This window comes from Hyla sarda, chromosome 2, assembly GCF_029499605.1.
Source record: "Hyla sarda isolate aHylSar1 chromosome 2, aHylSar1.hap1, whole genome shotgun sequence".
NCBI lineage: Eukaryota > Metazoa > Chordata > Amphibia > Anura > Hylidae > Hyla > Hyla sarda.
Genome location: NC_079190.1, coordinates 81,789,635 through 81,810,752, shown reverse-complemented (window position 1 = coordinate 81,810,752; position 21,118 = coordinate 81,789,635). Strand labels below are relative to the sequence as shown.

Below are 21,118 nucleotides of genomic sequence, written 5' to 3'. Positions count from 1 at the left end.
CCCTCCAGGACGTTACGCTGAGGACAGCTTTTCTCTAGAGGGGGAGTTTGTGGTGACCCAGTACAGAATAACGTGTTCTTCTGTATTCCTGCACATCCTGTGTGGCAGATGCTGTTTCAATGTCCATCTTGGGTCCACATTCCTCAGGACTCTATATCATAAACTGTTATGCAATGGTTAAGTTATTGGTATTTTCTTTGTCACTTTAAACCTTAAACTTGTTGTCATAAACCTTGTTGTTAGGGGAGTATGCAGAGGTGAACCATATGACTTATCTGCCCAATGGGAATGCTCAAAACCTGCTCCATTATTGTGTAACCAGAGTTCAGTTTCTGCAGACTAGTGCAGTTGTAGCTGAGGTACAGTTGAGAGAAGTCTGAGGAGTCTGTGAGTTGATTCTGAAGGAGGCCTTAGGCCTAGTCCAGCAACCACGCTTCTGCTACCAGTTAACCCCTGCGCCTGGGTAGAAGTCAAAGCCAGGCGGTAAGCACTTGGGGATTCAGTTCAAGTCAAATCCAGCAAGTCAGTCAGTCAAGTTAGTCCTTCAATTAACTACAGTCCAGCGTGGGTTGCATACAGCAAGTCAGTCACAGTATCATACCACTACAAGTCTCAGCAAGCCGATAAGCTTCTCAAAGTTCACCCTGCATCTCCTTCATGTTAATCTGAGCTGTAACAGATTGTACCATCTTTCCAACCACAGGAAAGCCAGTTATCAATAATTTTGCGTTGGAGTAATTATAAGCTGGTCTACATCGGAGGGTGTATAGGTCAACCATGCCCTGGCGTCAAGAAAAGGTTAATACACATTACCCTCACCCGACACTACATATATGATGAAAATTGTGTCCAAGAAAACTTGTAAAAACTTGTGGAAATCTGAACATATATATATGGGGAGAATTATCAAGACCTGTGCTGAAGAAAAGCTGAGCAGTTGCTTATAGCAACCAATCAGATTGCTTCTTTCATTATTAAAAAGGCAACTGGTCAATTTTCACTCAGCACAGGTCTTAAGAAATCTCCCCCATAGTCCACTTCCCAGCTAGTGTATGACATAGGCAATGAAGTCTCCTGTTCATCAGCTATGGTATTATACTACCACCTAGTGGTCAATAGAGATACGCACAGCAGAAAGCACTGGGAATATTTCTTTGGCTGCCACTCCTTAGTAATAGAATTTAACCATGAGGGTCCATGCAGCTACAATATGTAGAAGAGAGCAGGTGACTGTCTGGGCTGTTCCTGTGACCTGTTATATGGATGAGTTGCTTTCAGTGAACAAAATTCGGATGCCTAACACTTAACCAAAAGGGTAGTGCTGTTCACATTAATATCAATTGGGCGTTCAACTGACCTAAGCAGCACCTGTAGAAAGAATAAGGGGTGTACACAGAAGTAATGGGCTCTGACAATTTTACTGATTAACATTAATAATCACTATGAAGGAGATTTATCATTCTTTTCAAACGTATGGCTTTTATATAACAATTATTTTTACTTACTTTTGCTTACATGCGACCTATTTATCAAATAGTCACACGACCTTGATAAATAAATCGCACGTAAGCAAAACCCGGGAAACCCGCTTACAAAAGCATTTTTTAAAACAGAAAAGTTCTTTATCTACCCTTTATTACCAGTAGCGTTGCTAGAGAGTGGGAGGGCATACCGCATCGGGTGACACCTTGATTGGCACTAAATAGCTGCGCTCCAACTATCTCGCAACAACCCATCCACCCTCCTCAGAGATGAAAAAATATTAAAAACATACTATGCCGCACCATGAATATCCGTACTCTGGAGGCTTTTTTGTTTAATTTTGAGCCCGCATTTTGTGATGTTGGTGGGCGGAGTCTTGTGTCGCTGCGCTGAGGCCGGAGTTTATGTCAGGAAGGAAGACAGCGCAGCATCAACAGGCACATAAACAATAGTGAAGTCACAAAGAAAAAAAGGCTCGGTACGTTACCCACCCCAAAATGTGCATGAAGCTGTATTACTATGGATGTTGTTTATTTTCTTTTCTTTTTTTTTTAAGGAAAAATTTTAGTGCCACATATGGGTTATTTATGTAGTCTGTAAAAATTCTTACACAATTATTTTGTGCCTTATTCTATTTTAACACAACATTCATTCAAAAATGTAGTGGGTACGCCAGCATGTACGTGTCCTAAAATTAACAAGGTGTGCAGTGTGTATTTTCTACCTTATAATTAATAGATTTATTAGTTATATAATTTATCTATAGAAGGGCTTAACCCCTTAAGGACCAAGCCCATTTTGACCTTAAAGGGGTACTCCGCCCCTAGCATCTTATCCCCTATCAAAAGGATAGGGCATAAGATGTCTGAACGCAGGGGTCCCGCTGCTGGGGACCCCCGGGATCTCCGCTGCAGCACCCCGCTATCATTACTGCACAGAGCTAACTCGCTCCATTCGTAATGACCAGGGGCCGTAGCATCGTGACGTCACGGATCCGCCCCCTCGTGACGTTACGGCCCGCCCCCTCAATACAAGTCTATGGGAGGGGGCGTGGTGGCTATGATACCCCCTCCCATAGACTTGCATTAAGGGGGCAGGCTGTGATGTCACGAGGGGGCGGATCCGTGATGTCACGATGCTCCGGCTCCTGTATCGCTGGTCATTACGCACGGAGCGAGTTAGCTCTGTGCAGTAATGATAGCGGGGTGCTGCAGCGGAGATCCTTTGTATATGGGATAAGACGCTAGGGGCGGAGTACCCCTTTAAGGACCAGGCCAATTTTATTTTAGCATTTTCGTACATCCTAAAATCCTTAACTCTTTTATATTTCCATCTACAGACCCATATAAGGACTTTTTTTTTTTTGCGTGACCAATTGTACTTTGCAATGAAACCTTTCATTTTACCAAAAAATGTATTGCAAACTCAAAGAATAATTTTTTTAGGGAGGAAATTTAAAGGAAAACCACAATTTTGCACACCTTATGGGTTTCGATTTCACACTGTATGGTAAAATGACGTGTTCTTTATTCTGGGGGTCAATATGATTAAAATGATACCCATGGCTATGTACTTTTCTATTACTGTACCGCTTAAAAAAAATATCAAACTTTTGGTACAAAATCAGTAATCGCCCTATTTTGACCGCCTATATCTTTTTCATTTTTCTGTATTTAGAGTGGTATGAGGGCCCCTTTTTGCGTAGTCATCTTTACTTTTATTGATACCAAATTTGCATATATAAAACCTTTAGATCACTTTTTTTACTAATTTTTTTGGGAATAAAATGTGACAAAAAAGCTGCATTTTGAACTTTTAATTTTTTACGTTTACGCCGTTCACCGCCGGGATCATGAACATTATATTTTGATAGTTTGCACATTTTTGCAGATGGCGATGCCAAATATGTTTAACCCCTATAGGACCCATGACTTAACGTTACGTCCCGACACCTTGGGTCTTAAGGACCAAGGACGTACATTTACGTCATGGGCAGTTCTGGTCCCCGCCGTGCGCCGGGCAGGGATCGGACCGGGATGCCTGCTGAAATCATTCAGCAGGCATCCCGTGCAAATGCCCAGGGGGGTCATTAGACCCCCCCATGTCGGTGATCACGGCAAATCGCAAGTGAATTCACACTTGCGATTTGCGCGATTCCGGGTCATTACGGGTCTATAGTGACCCGGTGACCCGGAATGTAAGGGGGATCGCGGGTGTCTAAGACAACTACAATCCCCCTGAAGCGATAGGAGTGAGGTGGCAGGGGTGCCACCCCTCATATCCCTGCTATTGGTGGTCTAGACGCGACCACCAATAGCAGATTGCGGGCGGGGGGTTAACTTTCGTTTTCCCTGTCCTGCCCACCCACAATAGGCGGGGCAGGACGGGGAAACGACGGGGACTGGCGCCGAAGATCCACTTACCGATCCGGGCGGGCGACGGAGATCGGCGGGCGGCGATGACGTGCGGCTGGATCCGACGGAAGCTGGTGAGTTGCCTAGCGACATCTGCAGGGTACAGTTTGAGACCATTATACAGTGGTCTCTAACTGTAGCCCTCCAGATGTTGCAAAACTACAACTCCCAGCATGCCCAGACAGCTGTTTGGGCATGCTGGAATATGTAGTTTTGCAACAGCTGGAAGGCTACAGTTTGAGACCACTATATAGTGGTCCCTAAACTGTAGCCCTCCAGATCTTGCAAAACTACAACTCCTAGCATGCCCAAACAACTGTTTGCTGTCTGGGCATGCTGGGAATTGTAGTTTTGCAACAGCTGGAGGACCACAGTTTGGAGATCACTTTGCAGAACTGCAAATCCCAGCATGTCCAAACAGCAATCAGCTGTCTCGGCATGTTGGGAGTTGTAGTTGCGTACCTCCAGCTATTGCATAACTACATCTCCCAGCATGCCCTTCGGCAATCAGTACAGCTGGAGGCAGACTGGTTGGAAAATACTGAGTTAGGTAACAGAAGCTAACTGAAGGTTTTCCAACCATTGTGTCTCCAGCTGTTGCAAAAGTACAACTCCCAGCATGCACGGTCTGTCAGTACATGCTGGGATTTGTAGTTTTGAAACAGCTGGAGGTTTGCCCCCCCCCATGTGAATGTACATTCACACAGGCAGGCTTACAGTAAGTTTCCTGCCTCAAGTTTGGGCTGCGGCAAATTTTTCGCAAACTCACCGTAACACGCCAGTGCGAATGTACCCTAAAAACACTACACTACACTAACACATAATAAAGAGTAAAACACTACATATACACCCCCTTACACTGTCCCCCCCCCCCCCCAATAAAAATTAAAAGCATATTGTATGGCAGTGTTTCCAAAACGGAGCCTCCAGCTGTTGAAAAACAACAACTCCCAGCATTTCCGGACAGCCACTGACTGTCCAGGCATGCTGGGAATTTAGCAACAGCTGTAGGCACCTTGTTTGGGAATCACTGGTGTAGAGTACCCCTATGTCCACCCTATGCGATCCCTAATTTAGTCCTCAAATGCGCATGGAGCTCTCTCACTTCGGAGCCCTGTCGTATTTCAAAGAAACAGTTTAGGGCCACATATGGGGTATTTCCGTACTCGGGAGAAATTGAACTACAAATTTTGGGGGCTTTTTCTCCTTTTACCCTTTATGAAAAGAAAAAGTTGGGGCTACACCAGCTTGTTAGTGTAAAAAAAAAAAAAAAAAAAAAAAATTACACTAACATGTTGGTGTTGCCACCAACATGGCAACACCAGCTTTAAAAGGAAAAAAAAGACCCCCAAAATTTGTAACGCAATTTCTCCTGAGTACAGAAATACCCCATATGTAGACGTAAAATGCTCTGCGGGTGCACAACAAGACTCAGGAGTGAGAGCGCACCATGTACATTTGAGGCTTAAATTGGTGATTTGCACAGGGGTGGCCGATTTTACAGCGGTTCTGGCATAAACGCAAAAAAATAAATACCCACATGTGATCCCATTTTGGAAACTACACCCCCCACGTAATGTAATTAGGGGTGCAGTGAGCATTTACGCCCCACAGGTGTCTGACAGATTTTTGGAACAGTGGTCCGTGAAAATGAAAAATATAATTTGCAAAATTTGCTCTCAAAAAGCCAAATATGACTCCTTCTCTTCTGAGCATTGTAGTTCGCCCGTAGTGCACTTCAGGTCAACTTATGGGGTACCTCCATACTCAGAAGAGATGGGGTTACAAATTTTTGGGGGTATTTTCTTCTATTAACCCTTGCAAAAATTTGAAATTTGGGGGGAAACACACATTTTTGTGAAATAATTTTTTTTTTTACATATGCAAAAGTCGTGAAACACCTGTGGGGTATTAAGGCTCACTTAATTCCTTGTTACGTTCCTGAAGGGGTCTAGTTTCCAAAATGGTATGCCATGTGTTTTTTTTTTTTTTTTGCTGTTCTGGCACCATAGGGGCTTCCTAAATGCAACATGCCCCCCAAAAACCATTTCAGAAAAACGTACTCTCCAAAATCCCCTTGTCGCTCCTTCCCTTCTGAGCCCTCTACTGCACCCGCCGAACAATTTACATAGACATTTGAGGTATGTGCTTACTCGAGAGAAATTGGGCTACAAACATAAGTATACATTTTCTCCTTTTACCCCTTGTAAAAATTCAAAAATTGGGTCTACAAGAATATGCGAGTGTAAAAAATGAAGATTGTGAATTTTCTCCTTCACTTTGCTGCTATTCCTGTGAAACACCTAAAGGGTTAAAACACTTACTGAATGTCATTTTGAATACTTTGGGGGGGGGGGGGGGGTGCAGTTATTATAATTGGGTCATTTGTGGGGAATTTCCAAGATGAAGACCCTTCAAATCCACTTCAAACCTGAAATGGTCCCTGAAAAATAGTGAGTTTGAAATTTTATTGGAAAATTGCTGCTGAACTTTGAAGCCCTCTGATGTCTTCCAATATTAAAAACATGTCAATTTTATGATGCAAATATAAAGTAGACATATTGTATATGTGAATAAAAATTTTTCAAATTTTTCATAAAATTTTGGGATTTTTCACCAAGAAAGGATGCAAGTTACCACCAAATTTTACCACTATGTTAAAGTAGAATATGTCACAAAAAAAACAATCTTGGAATCAGAATGATAACTAAAAGCATTACAGAGTTATTCATGTTTAACCCCTTAAGGACTCAGGGTTTTTCAGTTTTTGCACTTTCGTTTTTTCCTCCTTACCTTTTAAAAATCATAACCCTTTCAATTTTCCACCTAAAAATCCATATTATGGCTTATTTTTTGCGTCACCAATTCTACTTTGCAGTGACATTAGTCATTTTACCAAAAAATGCACGGCGAAACGGAAAAATAAAATCATTGTGCGACAAAATCAAGAAAAAATGCCATTTTGTAACTTTTGGGGGCTTCCGTTTCTAGGCAGTGCATATTTCGTTAAAAATTACACCTTATCATTATTCTGTAGGTCCATAGGGTTAAAATGATACCCTACTTATATAGGTTGGATATTGTCGTGCTTCTGGAAAAAATCATAACTACATGCAGGAAAATTTTTGGTATGATTTTTGTTTTGATCGGACTTTTTGATCACTTTTTATTCATTTTTTAATGGTATAAAAAGTGACCAAAAATGCGCTTTTTTTGACTTTGGAATTTTTTTGCACGTACGCCATTGAAAGTGCGGTTTAATTAATGATATATTTTTATAGTTCGGACATTTACGCACGCGGCGATACCACATATGTTTATTTATTTATTTTTTTACACTGTTTTATTTTTTTTATGGGAAAAGGGGGGTGATTCAAACTTTTATTAGGGAAGGGGTTAAATGACCTTTATTAACACTTTTTTAAAAAAAATTTTTTTGCAGTGTTATAGCTCCCATAGGGACCCATAACACTGCATACACTGATCTTTTACACAGATCACAGGCGTGTATTAACACGCCTGTGATCAGTGTTATCGGCGCTTGACTGCTCCTGCCTGGATCTCAGGCACGGAGAAGTCATTCGCCGATCGGACACCGAGGAGGCAGGTAAGGGCCCTCCCGGTGTCCTGCAAGCTGTTCGGGATGCCGCGATTTCACCGCGGCGATCCCGAACAGCCAGACTGAGCAGCCGGGTCACTTTCACTTTCATTTTAGAAGCGGCGGTCAGCTTTGACCGCCGCTTCTAAAGGGTTAATACCGCACATCGCCGCGATCGGCGATGTGTGGTATTAGCTGCGGGTCCCGGCCGTTGATGAGCGCCGGGACCGACGCGATATGAAGCGGGATCGCGCCGCGATCCCGCTTCATATCGCGGGAGCCGGCGCAGGACGTAAATATACATCCTGTGTCGTTAAGGGGTTAAAGTGACAGTGGAAAGAAGTGCAAAAAACGCTTTGGTCCTAAGGTGTAAAATGGCCTGGTCCTTAAGGGGCTAAAATCCGGGTAAAATGGGGAAAAAAGGACAATTTTCTTTTTTATTGAGGGAGGGGATTTAAAATTTTTGTTTTACTTTTTATTTTTACTTTTTTCAACTTTTTTTTTTACACTTTTTATGTCCCCATAGGGGACTATCTATAGCAATCATTTGATTGCTAATACTGTTCAGTGCTATGTATAGGACATCGCCGATAATACTGATCAGTGCTATGTCCTGCTCTGGTCTGCTCGATCTCAGACCATAGCAGAAGACCCCTGGAGATGGCCGGAGGCAGGTGAGGGGACCTTCGGCCACCATTACAGATGATCGGATCCCTGCGTCAGCGCTGCGGGCGATCCGATCATCTATTTTAACATTGTGCATTGCCGCAGATGCCGTGATCTGTATTGATCACGGCATCTGAGGGGTAAATGGCGGACATCCGCGCAATCGCAGATGTCTGCCATTACCGGCGGGTCCCCGGCTGCTGATAGCAGCCTGAACCTGCCGTGTATGACGCGAGCACCGCTCCAATGCCAGCGGTCATACACAGGACGTAAATGTTCGTCCTGGTGCGCTAAGTACATTAATGTAGTAGCTTTGTTTCATGGTGCAGAACAAGAACAGTTGTTGAAGTGGGTGTTAATGTCCTTTTCTGCGGACGTATGCACTTTCTGTAAGCCAGGTTGGACCTGGAATACATATGCGACTTTTAAATGGAGATGCAACTTTTTTTCTTCATAAATAGTGACTATCACATTTCATAAATTCATGACCACTGCAAAGTAAAAAGAAGATATACTACGTGAGCAGATTTCAGAAATGTGCTTTGGAATAAGCAAAAATCAAAAAGGCGCAGCATGTGTAGAAAAGTCGCACGCGCGCAAGTACATGCGACTTTTTTACGCAAAAAAAAAATCTACGGAGCTTGATAAATCTCCTTGAATTATTTTATAACAGATCTTTATAGGGGAAGTGAATAGGACCTGAGGCTGCAGTAATCTGGTGCCACTGCTACACAGAGTACAGAGCCTACTACTCCTGGCTCTTTAAGGGTAGGGTCACATGTGCCATATTTTGCTGTGTATTTGCTGCTGTGTATTTTGCTACCCATTGAAGTCAAAAGATAGCAAAATCATCTGCGTATTTTGCTACCCATTGACTTGGGACAATGGGTAGGAAAATACGCAGCAGCAAATACACAGCAAAATACGTCACGTGTGACCCTACCCTAAAACTGATGCACTTTGACAATGGTGTGCTGATACTTCTCCCCTGTTCAGTAGATAACAGATTGCAACATGTTGTACAAATGCAGCTTCTGCCAAACATACCACAGCAGATCAACATCATGGCACTGCAGGTGCTGGTAAGGGTGCATGCACACCACGTTTTTGCTATACAGTTCCCGTATATGGTTTCAAGTTAAAAACCATACGGAACCGTTTAAAAAACCATATGCATTGACTTAGCATTGTAAGCCGTTTTGTCCATTTTTTTTTTTACCCGTACCCAAAACCGTAGTCTACCATGTTTTTTGGTCCGGGTGAAAAATTGCATTAAACCTTATACGTTTTTATTTTTTTAAACATGGGAGTCAATGGGAACCGTACAGAACTGTGTGTGCGTACGGTTCCATCCGGTTTTAACCATATGCCTCTCTACAATACAGGGTGGTTTTACATGTTCTGTACTCTTTACCTGTCCCAGGGATAGCTGCTCCTTTGGACACCAGGTGCGGACGGCTCCATGTTACTTTTTTAGGACACTGCGTGTACTGTACAGAACCCTGAAGAAGCTCCTGTCCTCTACATAGAAAGTGATTACAGCTCCCAGCAGATCTTTCTTACTTTTATATGTAAGGACTTCCTTTATCTGTATTAGTTATCTACATATTTTTCTTAAATCCTCAATATTTTCTATTTTTGGATGACATTTTGAGGTTTCATGTTTCCATAGAGTTAGGGTCTCAAAATACTATGGTCATTCTGGAACCAACTTATATTGTAACTTGAGGGATCATGTATAGTCTTTATATATTTTTTTTCTTTTTGCCCAATAAAAACACATTTAATTTAAAATTGCATTTGTGTTGCCATATTCAAAAACACTTAACTTTATTTTTATTCAACTGAGCTGTGTGGGGTCTATATTTTGAGTTGACATTTTTATATGACTTTTTAATTACTTCTTATTCTATTTTTGGGGAGGTAGAATGAATAATAATAAAAAAATAAAAAAAAATTCAATTCTAGAATTTTTTTTTTTCCCTTTTAAGGCTACGGTCCCTTGTAGCCCAAACGCAGCATATTGAGTATTCTGCACTGAGCATACACTCAGGGCTAGCCGGCGGCAGCCCTGTGTGTACAATGAGGTTTGGGGGCGGCACATGCCGTTAAGCCTGTGGGACGCAGCTCCGCCCCCAAACCTCACTGAACACACAGGGCTGCAGCCGGCAGAATACACAGCACGTTTTGCGCAGCGTAAAATACGCTGCGTTAGCTCTACGTGTGACCGTAACATTATGGAGATAACTGCAAATGTGAAAAGGAATTTGTGACCAGTTTCATACTGCCCAAACCACAGCAGCATGAAACAGGTTCAGGGTCATAGAACACTATTGGGGCAATTTATTAAAACTTTTGCAGCGGAAAAGTGGGCCAGTTGCCTATAGCAACCAATCAGATTGCTTCTTTGAATTTTTAGAGGCCTTTAAAAATAAAAGAAGCCATCTGATTGGCTGCTGTGGGCAATTGCTCCAGTTTTTCTCTGCCCAGATTCACCAGGTTATAGTAAAGCTCCACATATGATTTTCTCCAAAGCAACTTCTTATATCAGTCTTAATTTTTAGACTTTCCCATTTTTTGGGTCTATTTGTTAACTTACAGAAATGCTGAAGCATTACATCAAGCTTCGTGGTGGCAGAAATCGGATTAGGGTTTCCCCAAGGAGTGGAAATACCTGCTCAGGATTTCCCCTGCAATAATAAGGTGCAGAACAGTATTTGCTAAACAGTATACCTCCAGCTGTTGAAAAACTACAACTCCCAGCATGCCCGGACAGCCTTTGGCTGTCCGGGCATGCTGGGAGTTGTAGTTTTGCAACAGCTGAAGGCACACTGTTCAGAAAACACTGGTGTAGACAATTTGTAACGGCAGAAAAACACTCTACAAATAGGACAATAGGTGGCACTATTCCTCCTCTAAAATTGATTTGTACACATAGTTTAGGCATATGTTTACTTTATTCATCAATTTCAAACTATTTCCCCCAATAAATATTGACCTAATCATTTGTAACATAGCACTAAGTAAAATATGACATCCATCATAACATTATTAATAATGATCTTCACTGCTGCACTGTGCACATGGCAGAATTTCCGCTGGCTGTTCCGGCATCCGCAGAAAGAATAGTAATGTCTGTTCTTATTCTGCTCGGAAATGCATTGCCGTTTACGAGACAGCGCATTTTCAAGCTGTCCTAGCGCTGGCATGTTCAAGGTGGACATTCAGTCATATGAAAATTACCAAAAAATATCAGTCATGACCTTATTCTCGGGTCATGGTTCAGGTTTTGCAGCTCAGTTCCATTGAAATGAATGGATCCAGGTTGTAATACCACAAAGAACCTGCAGATGGGTGTGGTGCTATTTCATAGGAGAATTGCTTAGGCCGTTAATGTCTGATCAGTGCCAGTCCAACCCCCACTGATCAGTTATTTGCCACAGCTGGAGGAAGGGGAACCAAAAACGGACACCTCCATATATTCCCTAGTGTCTGTGCTGGGTTACTACAGCTCGGCTACCATTTACTTTAATGTCAGCTGAGCTGCGGTAACCCAACAAAATATACTTGCAATACACATGCAATTAAAACAGAGTAACGTTAAAGGGGTTATCCAGGAAAAACTTTTTTTTTATATACATCAACTGGCTCCAGAAAGTTAAACAGATTTGTAAATTACTTCTATTAAAAAATCTTAATCCTTTCAGTACTTATGAGCTTCTGAAGGTAAGGTTGTTCTTTTCTGTATAAGTGCTCTCTGATGACACGTGTCTCGGGAACCGCCCAGTTTAGAAGCAAATCCCCATAGCAAACTTCTTCTTAACTGGACGGTTCCTGAGACACGTGACATCAGAGAGCACTTAGACAGAAAAGAACTGAAAGGATTAAGATTTTTTAATGGAAATAATTTCTGGAGCCAGTTGATATATATATATATAATATATATATATATAAGTTTTTTTCCTGGATAACCCCTTTAAGGCTATACAGGGACATTGGCAATAACACAGGTCACCCAAGCCAAAGACCCTTGTGTTACTTCCCTTGTATTGTGCCACATTGTAGCTCAGGCAAGTAAATCGTTAATTTCTAACGATAATTTGTTTTCCCTTAGTCCTAACAGTAGCACAGATGGGGTATTCCACCCCCCGCGAACTGGTAGGACAGATGGAAGTTTTATTGAACCTAATTAAACAATCAGTAAGACACACCCACAACCCCCTGTATAAGTAAGAGGGTCATCCTCTGCCTCATTGTGTAGTAACAAGAAGAACTAAAGGTAAATAATAGAAGAAAATAACTTAACTAGGGAGGGAAAGTTGTGCTACTGTTAGGACTAAGGGAAAACAAATTATCGTTAGAAATTAACGATTCCCTTACGTCCTAACCAGTAGCACAGATGGGGAAATGGCAAGCAGAAACCCTATGAGGGAGGGCTCTCATGCCTGACGGCAGATAATACTGTCCGTCCAAATGAGGAAAAATCGGCCAATCTACTGTCAAGTCTGTAGTGGGTGATAAATGTGGAGAGTGAACTCCAGGAAGCAGCTTTGCATATATGTTCCAAGGGAACAAGACTCCTTTCCGCAAAGGAGGTAGATACAGACCTGGTGGAATGAGCTTTTACAAACTCAGGAGGCTCCTTACCTTGGGATACCATGGCAATACGAATGGCATCTTTTACCCATCTACTGATGGAGGGCTTTGAAGCTTTAAGACCTCTCTTGGGTCCTGAAAAGATAATTAGCAGATTTTCATCCTTCCGAAACTCCAAAGATCTTCTTATATAGATCTGGAGACATCTCGAGATATCTAGGCAATGAAGAGCACTATCTTCATTGGAGGATGGAGGAGGAGAAAATACTGGCAGGGATATAACTTGATTTATATTTTGGAATGATGGAACCTTAGGTATAAAGGATGGCATGAATCTGAGTAACACTCGATCCGGCAAAAATTTAGTATATGGTTCAAGTGCCGAGAGCGCTTGAAGTTCCCCAATCCTTTTGGCTGAAGTGATTGCCAGTAAAAAAGTTATTTTAATGGTAACAAACTTCATGTCCACCTCCTCCAAGGGCTCAAAGGGGGGAGATGCTAACCCCTTGAGCACCGTCGATAAGTCCCATGCTGGGACAGGTTGTATAATTGTAGGTTTTAACCTTGAGGATCCCCTCAAGAATATTTTGACTAGTGGGTCTTGAGACAATGGTTTATTGAGAAAGGCAGAGATGGCTGATACCTGAACTCTGAGTGTGGAAGGAGATAGATTCTTGTCTAATCCCTCCTGGAGAAAGTTGAGGATTGTGGCAACAGCTGGATTCTGTCCAGGTAGTTGTTTCTTGGAGCACCAAGACTGAAAAGTTGTCCAAATTCTTTTATAGGCTCTGTTAGTGGACTCCGCTCTGGAATGCGAGAGGGTATTCAAGACCACACTAGAAAGCCCTTCTAGATGTGGAAGGGACTGATCAACCTCCAGGCTGTCAGGTTGAACATTTGAAGATTTGAGCAGCTGTGAGTGTCCCCCGACACTAGTGCTTGCTCTGGGGGAAGCCTCCAGAATTGTCCCCGACTCATTTGCAAGAGTTGGGTAAACCAAGCTCTCTTGGGCCAAAATGGAATTATGGCTATGACAGAGGCTTGGTCCTGCCTGATTTTCATCAATACCCTTGGGATCAAGGAAATTGGAGGGAAGATGTAGGCCAGCCTGAACCTCCATGGGATTGAGAGAGCATCGATTGCTACTGGGTTGTCTTCCCTGTACAGGGAACAAAATCTCACCACTTTGGTGTTGAACCTTGTCGCCATAAGATCTATTTCTGGCATACCCCACCTGAGTATTATTTGTTTGAACATCTCTGGATGGAGAGACCATTCTCCAGTTGAAAGTCCTCTGCTCAGGCGGTCGGCGATCACATTGAGAGATCCCCGAATGTGAACTGCCGACAGGTGGATTAGGTTCCTCTCTGCCCAATCCAAGATCAGACCCACCTCTCTGAGGAGGCTTTGTGATCGAGTGCCTCCCTGCTTGTTGATGTACAATACAGCCGTCATGCTGTCTGATTGGATCTTTACTGCTTTCCCTTGAAGAAGAGAAGCAAAGTGGAGGAGTGCTAATCTGATGGCTCGAATCTCGAGGAGATTGGAGGTTAACCCTCTCTCCTGAGGAGACCAAGATCCCCGCACTAACAGATCCAAGAGATGCGCTCCCCAACCTACAAGGGACGCGTCGGTAGTAAGTATGATCCAAGGGGGTTGGATCATTGACTTGCCGTCCTCGAGGTGAGACCACCATCTGAGAGAGGACCTGACTCGATAAGACAGGGAGTGGCACTTGTTTAGGCCCGAGGGCCTGAGATTCCAAGTGGCGAGCACCTCTGATTGAAGAGGGCGTAGATGCCAAAGAGCCCAAGGAACCGCAACCACGGTAGCGGACATAAGTCCCAACATCCGCATGAGAGTGCGAATGGAAACTCTCCGGGGTACAGAGAGAAAAAGGGCCAATTCCTGCACCCGAGATTTCCTCTCGGGAGAGAGGTAGAGTGTCATGGAGATTGAGTCGACTATGAAGCCGAGAAACCTCACTGAGGTAGTAGGGAGGAAATTGGATTTGGCCCAATTGACTATCCACCCTAACTGGTGAAGGAAGGATACTGCTAGTTGCAGATGTTGGGACAGGATCGCAGAAGAAGGAGCTCTGAGGAGCCAATCGTCTAGGTAGGGAACGATGCTGAGCCCCTGGAGCCTTAGAGCAGCGACTACCGCTACCACCACTTTGGTAAATGTGTGTGGGGCCGAAGAAATTCCAAACGGGAGGGCTACAAACTGGAGGTGTTTTAGAACTCCCCCTACCTGAACTGCGATCCTTAGATACTTTCTGGATACCGGATGAATAGGAATATGAAGGGAAGCATCCTTTAGATCCAGAGTAGCCAGGTAATCCCCTGGCGAGATGAGGTTGACCACAGATTGAATAGTTTCCATACGAAAGCGTTTGTGCTTCACATACTGATTGAGATATCTCAGATCTATAATCATCCGCCAGTCTCCTGTTACCTTGGGAACTAGGAAGACTGGAGAATAAATTCCTGACCCCCGTTCTGAAAGAGGAACTTCCTCTAAGGCATTCTTCTGGATGTATTCCAGAATGTAGGTTTCTAGCGCCCCCTGTTTGATTGGATGGGGGAATTGATTCGAGGTCTATCGAATAACCATCCGAGATTAATCTCAGGACCCAAGGATCCTGAATGTGGAGGGACCAGGCGCTTGAAAAGTGGTGAAGACGACCACCAACTGGAATCTGGGGGGCAGGATGGGAAACTGGAAAGGTCACCTCGGCAAGGAACCCAGAGCTTCGTAGAAGCCCGCAGTCAGAGCTTTCTGTTGTCTTTGGAGCCACGGGAGCGTTTTCCGCCCCGGCGTTGATTACCCCATTCTCTCTGAGGCTTAGGCTGGGGGGCTGATCCGCCCCCAGAACGCCGGCCTCGACCACGAAAGGAGGAATAAGGAAGGGACTTGCCTTTCTTGTCAGAAAGTCCCTCCATAATGCGGTACAGCTCAGCTCCGAAAAGAATGCCGGGTTCGTAAGGCATAGCACATAAGGTGTTCTTGGAAGAGTTGTCAACCTTCCAAGGTTTTAACCATAGAGGACGTCGTCCAGCGGAAGCCAGGGCCATAGACTTGGAGGCCAATTTAAGATGCTGGGTGGAAGCATCGCACAAAAAATCAACGGCCAGATTGGACGTCTTGAAGGATGAAAGAATTTCATCTCTAGGAACCCCCTGGTCCAAATCCGACTGGATGTTAGAAAGACGGGTCTTCAAAAAGTTTGCTACCTCAGAGCAAGCTATCGCCACTGATGCAGACGCAGAAGCAGTGGAGTAGGAGCGCCTCATGGCACAGTCAGCCTTCCGATCCATTGGATCCTGCAAGGAAGACCCATCCTCGGCAGGGACCACTGTCCTCTTGGACAGTTTGGCAACTGCCATGTCAACCTTAGGGACAGGGCCCCAGGAAGAAAGCTGAGATTCCTGTATAGGAAACATGGTCTTAAATCTTTTAGTTAAGACCGGACCCTTTTCTGTTTTTTTCCATTCCGTTCTAAGCACGGACAGAAGGGTATCATCCGCTTTAAAGACCCTAGGTCCCTTAGAGGCGGAGGTAGAGGCTTCCCCGGGATCAACATCCTGGTCCCCCGACCGGATGGATCTCAGAAGACGCTGGGTCTTTTCCAGCGGAAAAAAATAAGATGCAGTGACCTCCTCATCCGAAGAGGAGGACTTGGAATCTTCTCTCTCCTGATCCACAGACATCTCCATTCTGGGAGGTGAAGAAGGTCTGGCGCGTTTCTGAGAGACAACGTGTTTCAGCTCCTCAATAGAGGCTTGCATAGCCGACATGTTAGAGGAGACCCACACATACATATCCTGGACTGTAGGTTCAGTCTGATGGGAAGGTAGAGACTTAGCCCTACAAGGAGGGCACCTGGAAAATTCATAATTATCCTCCAGGGGAGTATTGCAGTCATGGCAAGAGAGGTGCTTGCGCTTGGCGGATCTTTTTGCCAAGCCTTCACGACCCCTGAGCCCTCGGTCGACATATCTAGGTAAATATGAGAGGAGTGATTAGATAATGTAGCGGCAAGAAAAAATTGCGGCTAGCTAAAATATAATAAAAATACCCAAGTTCTCAGCAAGAGACCAGGTAAGAGATAGGGAAACAGTAGAATCCGCAAGGATGCACTACTAAGACTCAAAAAGACAGGACTGTGGAAGTACCAACAGCTCTGCGCTCTAGGAGGCTGAATGGCAGCCTAGGGGGAGTTTAAATATCCTCCTGGCTGGCGCCAAAACAAGACTCCGCCCACAAGGCGGAGTTGCAGAAGAGAAATCCTGTCTTACAAAAAACAGGAGGAAAGAAACCCTATTAGTTAAAGGGTTATAGAAGAGGCTCCTCGCTCGGTTTCGCCGCATTATTGGCAAAAACGGCGCAAAAAACCGAGCCGGGAGCGAAAGAGAGAAACAGGAAGTGACGTCAGACGCCGCTGACGCACTTCCGGCCGGGGCCGCGATTGGAGTCGCGGCTCCGAGGATAGGAGCAGATGGGCTCGCAAACTAAGCCCAGAACTGCAAGTAAGAGAAACCCCCCCCCTCCAACAGGAGTAAGGGGGTCACCATCTGTCCCACTGTCCGGGAGGACAGAAAAAAACACAATGAGGCAGAGGATGACCCTCTTACTTATACAGGGGGTTGTGGGTGTGTCTTACTGATTGTTTAATTAGGTTCAATAAAACTTCCATCTGTCCTACCAGTTCGCGGGGGGTGGAATACCCCATCTGTGCTACTGGTTAGGACGTAAGGGAATAAGGTTTTGTTGTGATCTGCAAGTGGCTGCGATTGCTGTAGGAAAATCTCATCAGTTTTTGTCTTAGTTTGATAAATCTGGGCCAGTGATCTTTGGCCGCAGGACCCCATGTTGTGCCCAAAGTGGCCGTGTAGCCCTAGCCTAACTCCTGAGTATCTGGAAAATATGTCCTTTCTAAAACCTACTGTCTTCACCATCTCTGCTGATGATGAATAGAAGACCCAGGATACTCTATTTGTACTCAGTTAAGCTATATTGTTTCTCCTACAATATAAAGTTTACCATTTGGACAGACACATTCTTGTCTAAATACATAAATGGTTGAACTGACAACAAAAAGTACCCAGCGATGGGTCTAAGCCAACCCCCAACCAAAATATGAATAAATGGGGAGATTTATCAAAACCTGTCCAGAGGAAAAGTTGCTGAGTTGCCCATAGCAACCAATCAGATCGCTTCTTTCATTTTTGAAAAAGCCTCTGAAAAATGAAAGAAGCGATCTGATTGGTTGCTATGGGCAACTCAGCAACGTTTCCTCTGGACAGGTTTTGATAAATCTCCCCCATGGTCAGGAGCAGCAAACTGCAGAATGTATGCAATGCTAATAAAATAAGGAGACAGAATTACAAAGCGTTCTTATGGAAATAGCATCGATAGGAAGGCAGGTGGCTTTGAAGAGGCAACGTTGCTGCTCGATAAAGACAGAGATACAGTCAAAAAACATCTGAAATATTCAATAATGCATTTGATTTTTAGCAGACTCAGAAGTTTCCACTGTATACAGATACTGCTTGGATATTCATAGGGAAAATGTAAAGGGAAGGGCAATGGTGGTATCATTTATCTTACAAGAGTCTCTAAGACTTTTAGATTTAAAAAGAAAACTTTCCCAAAAGGATAACTGTAGATCAGGATTTCCCAACCAGTTTCCCTCCAGTTTTTGGCTGTCCAGACATGTTAAAAGTGGTAGTTTTGCAACAGCTGGTGGTACATTGGCTGGGAAACACTGGTGTAGATTGTTAATGATATCCTCTTAGGTTACATTCAGCCATACAGGAAATGCTGCCGATTTTTCCTTAGGAATTTGCAAAGTGATTAAGTGATTATTAAATGGGCACTGTCAGATATAAAAACTTTTTATATGTTGTACGTCTTGGCAAAACAATAGTTTTTCTAATATACTTCTTTAAAAAAAAAAAATAATATATATATATATATATATATATATATATATATATATGTTTTATTAAAGAAAACTGCCTTTGAAAATCCAACCACTAGGGGTCTCCATACCTCCTGGGACACTGCTGAGTCTCACTGCAGAATGAGTATGTCCAAGGGTCATGGACACGAGATGGCTGATGGACAAGGCTGCAGGAAGAACACAGCCTGCAGGAATACTGCTGTAACACAGAGTTTTATCATGTGCCTCCAACTGTTGCAAAACTACAACTCCAAACATCCATTGATGCAAAAAAGAGTTATCCAAACACTGTACCCCCAACTATTCCAAAACTACAAGTCCTAGCATTACAGGACTGCCAAAGGATGATACACATGAATGACATAGGAACAGAAAATGTATGCTTAACAAAACACTGTACTTTTAGCACTTAAACTTTGCACTAATTAAGGAAGGTGTAAGTTATACACTCACCATATTGGGGGAGATTTATCAAAAACTGTCCAGAGGAAAAGTTGCCTAGTTGCCGATAGCAACCAATCCAATCTCTACTTTCAGTTTACAGAGGCCTTGTTAAAAATTAAAGAAGCGATCTGATTGGTTGCTATCGGCAACTGGGCAACTTTTCCTCCTGACAGGTTTTGATAAATCTCCCCCATTGTCTTTGGTAGAGTACAGGATATCCAATAATCATAGTGTGTGTGTGTGTGTGTGTGTGTGTGTGTGTGTGTACAGCATAAAACCAGAGAGGAAAGGGTTACAGAGCAGGGCTTCCAGGCTCCCCAGAGCAGTGAGTCAGCAGAATTAGGGAGGGGGCAGGAGTCATCACAATGTAGGCAAAAGAAGAACACCCTTTCACAAGATGGAAAAGACATTGAGCAGCTGTAATATGCTATTTTTAGTGAAATATCATTGATAGATACATAAAATTCATGTACATAATCGGAACTGAGTAACATGTAACAGTTTTTTTTTCTTTTTGTGGGATCTGACAGGTACGCTTCAATCTCATCGGTACCCAACAGAAATGTAATGGCTACACTGTGGCTCTGCTAACCCGGCCGGGCCCAGGGGAGTGATGGAAGGTGTCACAATGCCGGCTGGCAGGAGGTGGATCCTCTGTGCCAGAGAGGGATTGGCGTAGACCGTGCTAGTGGACCGGTTCTAAGTCACTACTGGTTTTCACCAGAGCCCGCCGCAAAGCGGGATGGTCTTGCTGCGGCGGTAGTGACCAGGTCGTATCCACTAGCAACGGCTCAACCTCTCTGACTGCTGAAGATAGGCGCGGTACAAGGGAGAAGACAGAAGCAAGGTCGGACGTAGCAGAAGGTCGGGGCAGGCAGCAAGGATCGTAGTCAGGGGCAACGGCAGGAGGTCTGGAACACAGGCTAGGAACACACAAGGAAACGCTTTCACTGGCACAATGGCAACAAGATCCGGTGAGGGAGTGCAGGGGAAGTGAGGTATACATAGGGAGTGCACAGGTGAACACACTAATTAGAACCACTTGCGCCAATCAGCGGCGCAGTGGCCCTTTAAATCGCAGAGACCCGGCGCGCGCGCGCCCTAGGGAGCGGGGCCGCGCGCGCCGGGACAGGACCGACGGAGAGCGAGTCAGGTACGGGAGCCGGGGTGCGCATCGCGAGCGGGCGCCACCCGCATCGCGAATCGCATCCCGGCTGGAGGCGGTATCGCAGCGCACCGGGTCAGTGGATCTGACCGGAGCGCTGCAGTAGCGAGATTGTAGCGAGCGCTCCGGGGAGGAGCGGGGACCCGGAGCGCTCGGCGTGACAGAAGGTAAGTTAAAGCCTTTTGCTGCTGGGTCCTTGCACACACTCTTTTAGGGTAGGGTCACACAGAACGGATCCGCAGCGTATTTTATGCTGCGGTTCCGCTGATGACTGACCCTACAGTGTTGCCTTCAGCTGTGCCTTCTCTGTTATCATTACAGGGTCTGACTGTCAAACACTGCTGTAAGCACATGTGTGTGGTCCTGCAGTGTCCCCTGGGCCCCCTACACCTGTCCTGTTATATATATATATATATATATATATTTTCTGCCATATGTTATACAGTAAAATGTATATGAGTGTTATTGGTTTAAGAAATGTTAACATGTGATCACCACTAGTCATGTGAGTTGTCATGTGAGTGTGACCTATGGGTGACCTATGGGACCCCTCAGAGTCTCCCCCATATAAGCCCTGGGTGGATCCTCTGCTCTCTTTTTTTCTGCTTTTGAGTGAGTTGCAGCAAGGTCAAGTCCAAGAGTGTGTCTGGAGTCCATAGGAGGCCTCAAGTCAGTCCAGCGGCCACAAGTCTTCAAGTAAGCTACAATTGGGTATAGTCAGTCCCATTCAAGTCAGTCAAGTCAAGGGGCGGGCCCCCCACGATCAGACATTGTATCCCCTATCC

The 21,118-nt window shown here is 44.3% G+C and overlaps 1 protein-coding gene and 1 long non-coding RNA gene across 4 annotated transcripts in view; one reads left to right on the top strand and one right to left on the bottom strand.

The window, feature by feature from the left end:
* CACNB3 (calcium voltage-gated channel auxiliary subunit beta 3) overlaps positions 1 to 21,118 on the bottom strand; it is a 223,442-nt gene that overhangs the window by 157,756 nt on the left and 44,568 nt on the right. The gene's annotated exons all lie outside the window — the stretch shown is intronic.
* Positions 1 to 21,118, top strand: part of LOC130358684 (uncharacterized) — a 125,667-nt gene that overhangs the window by 63,014 nt on the left and 41,535 nt on the right. The window contains exons 1-2 of one of the 2 annotated variants that reach the window (XR_008889617.1): positions 18,024 to 18,111; positions 19,699 to 19,788. This is a non-coding gene — a long non-coding RNA (uncharacterized LOC130358684). Of the gene's footprint in view, positions 1 to 18,023; positions 18,112 to 19,698; positions 19,789 to 21,118 lie in introns of those variants that run through there. The other variant, XR_008889618.1, reaches the window with a different exon arrangement.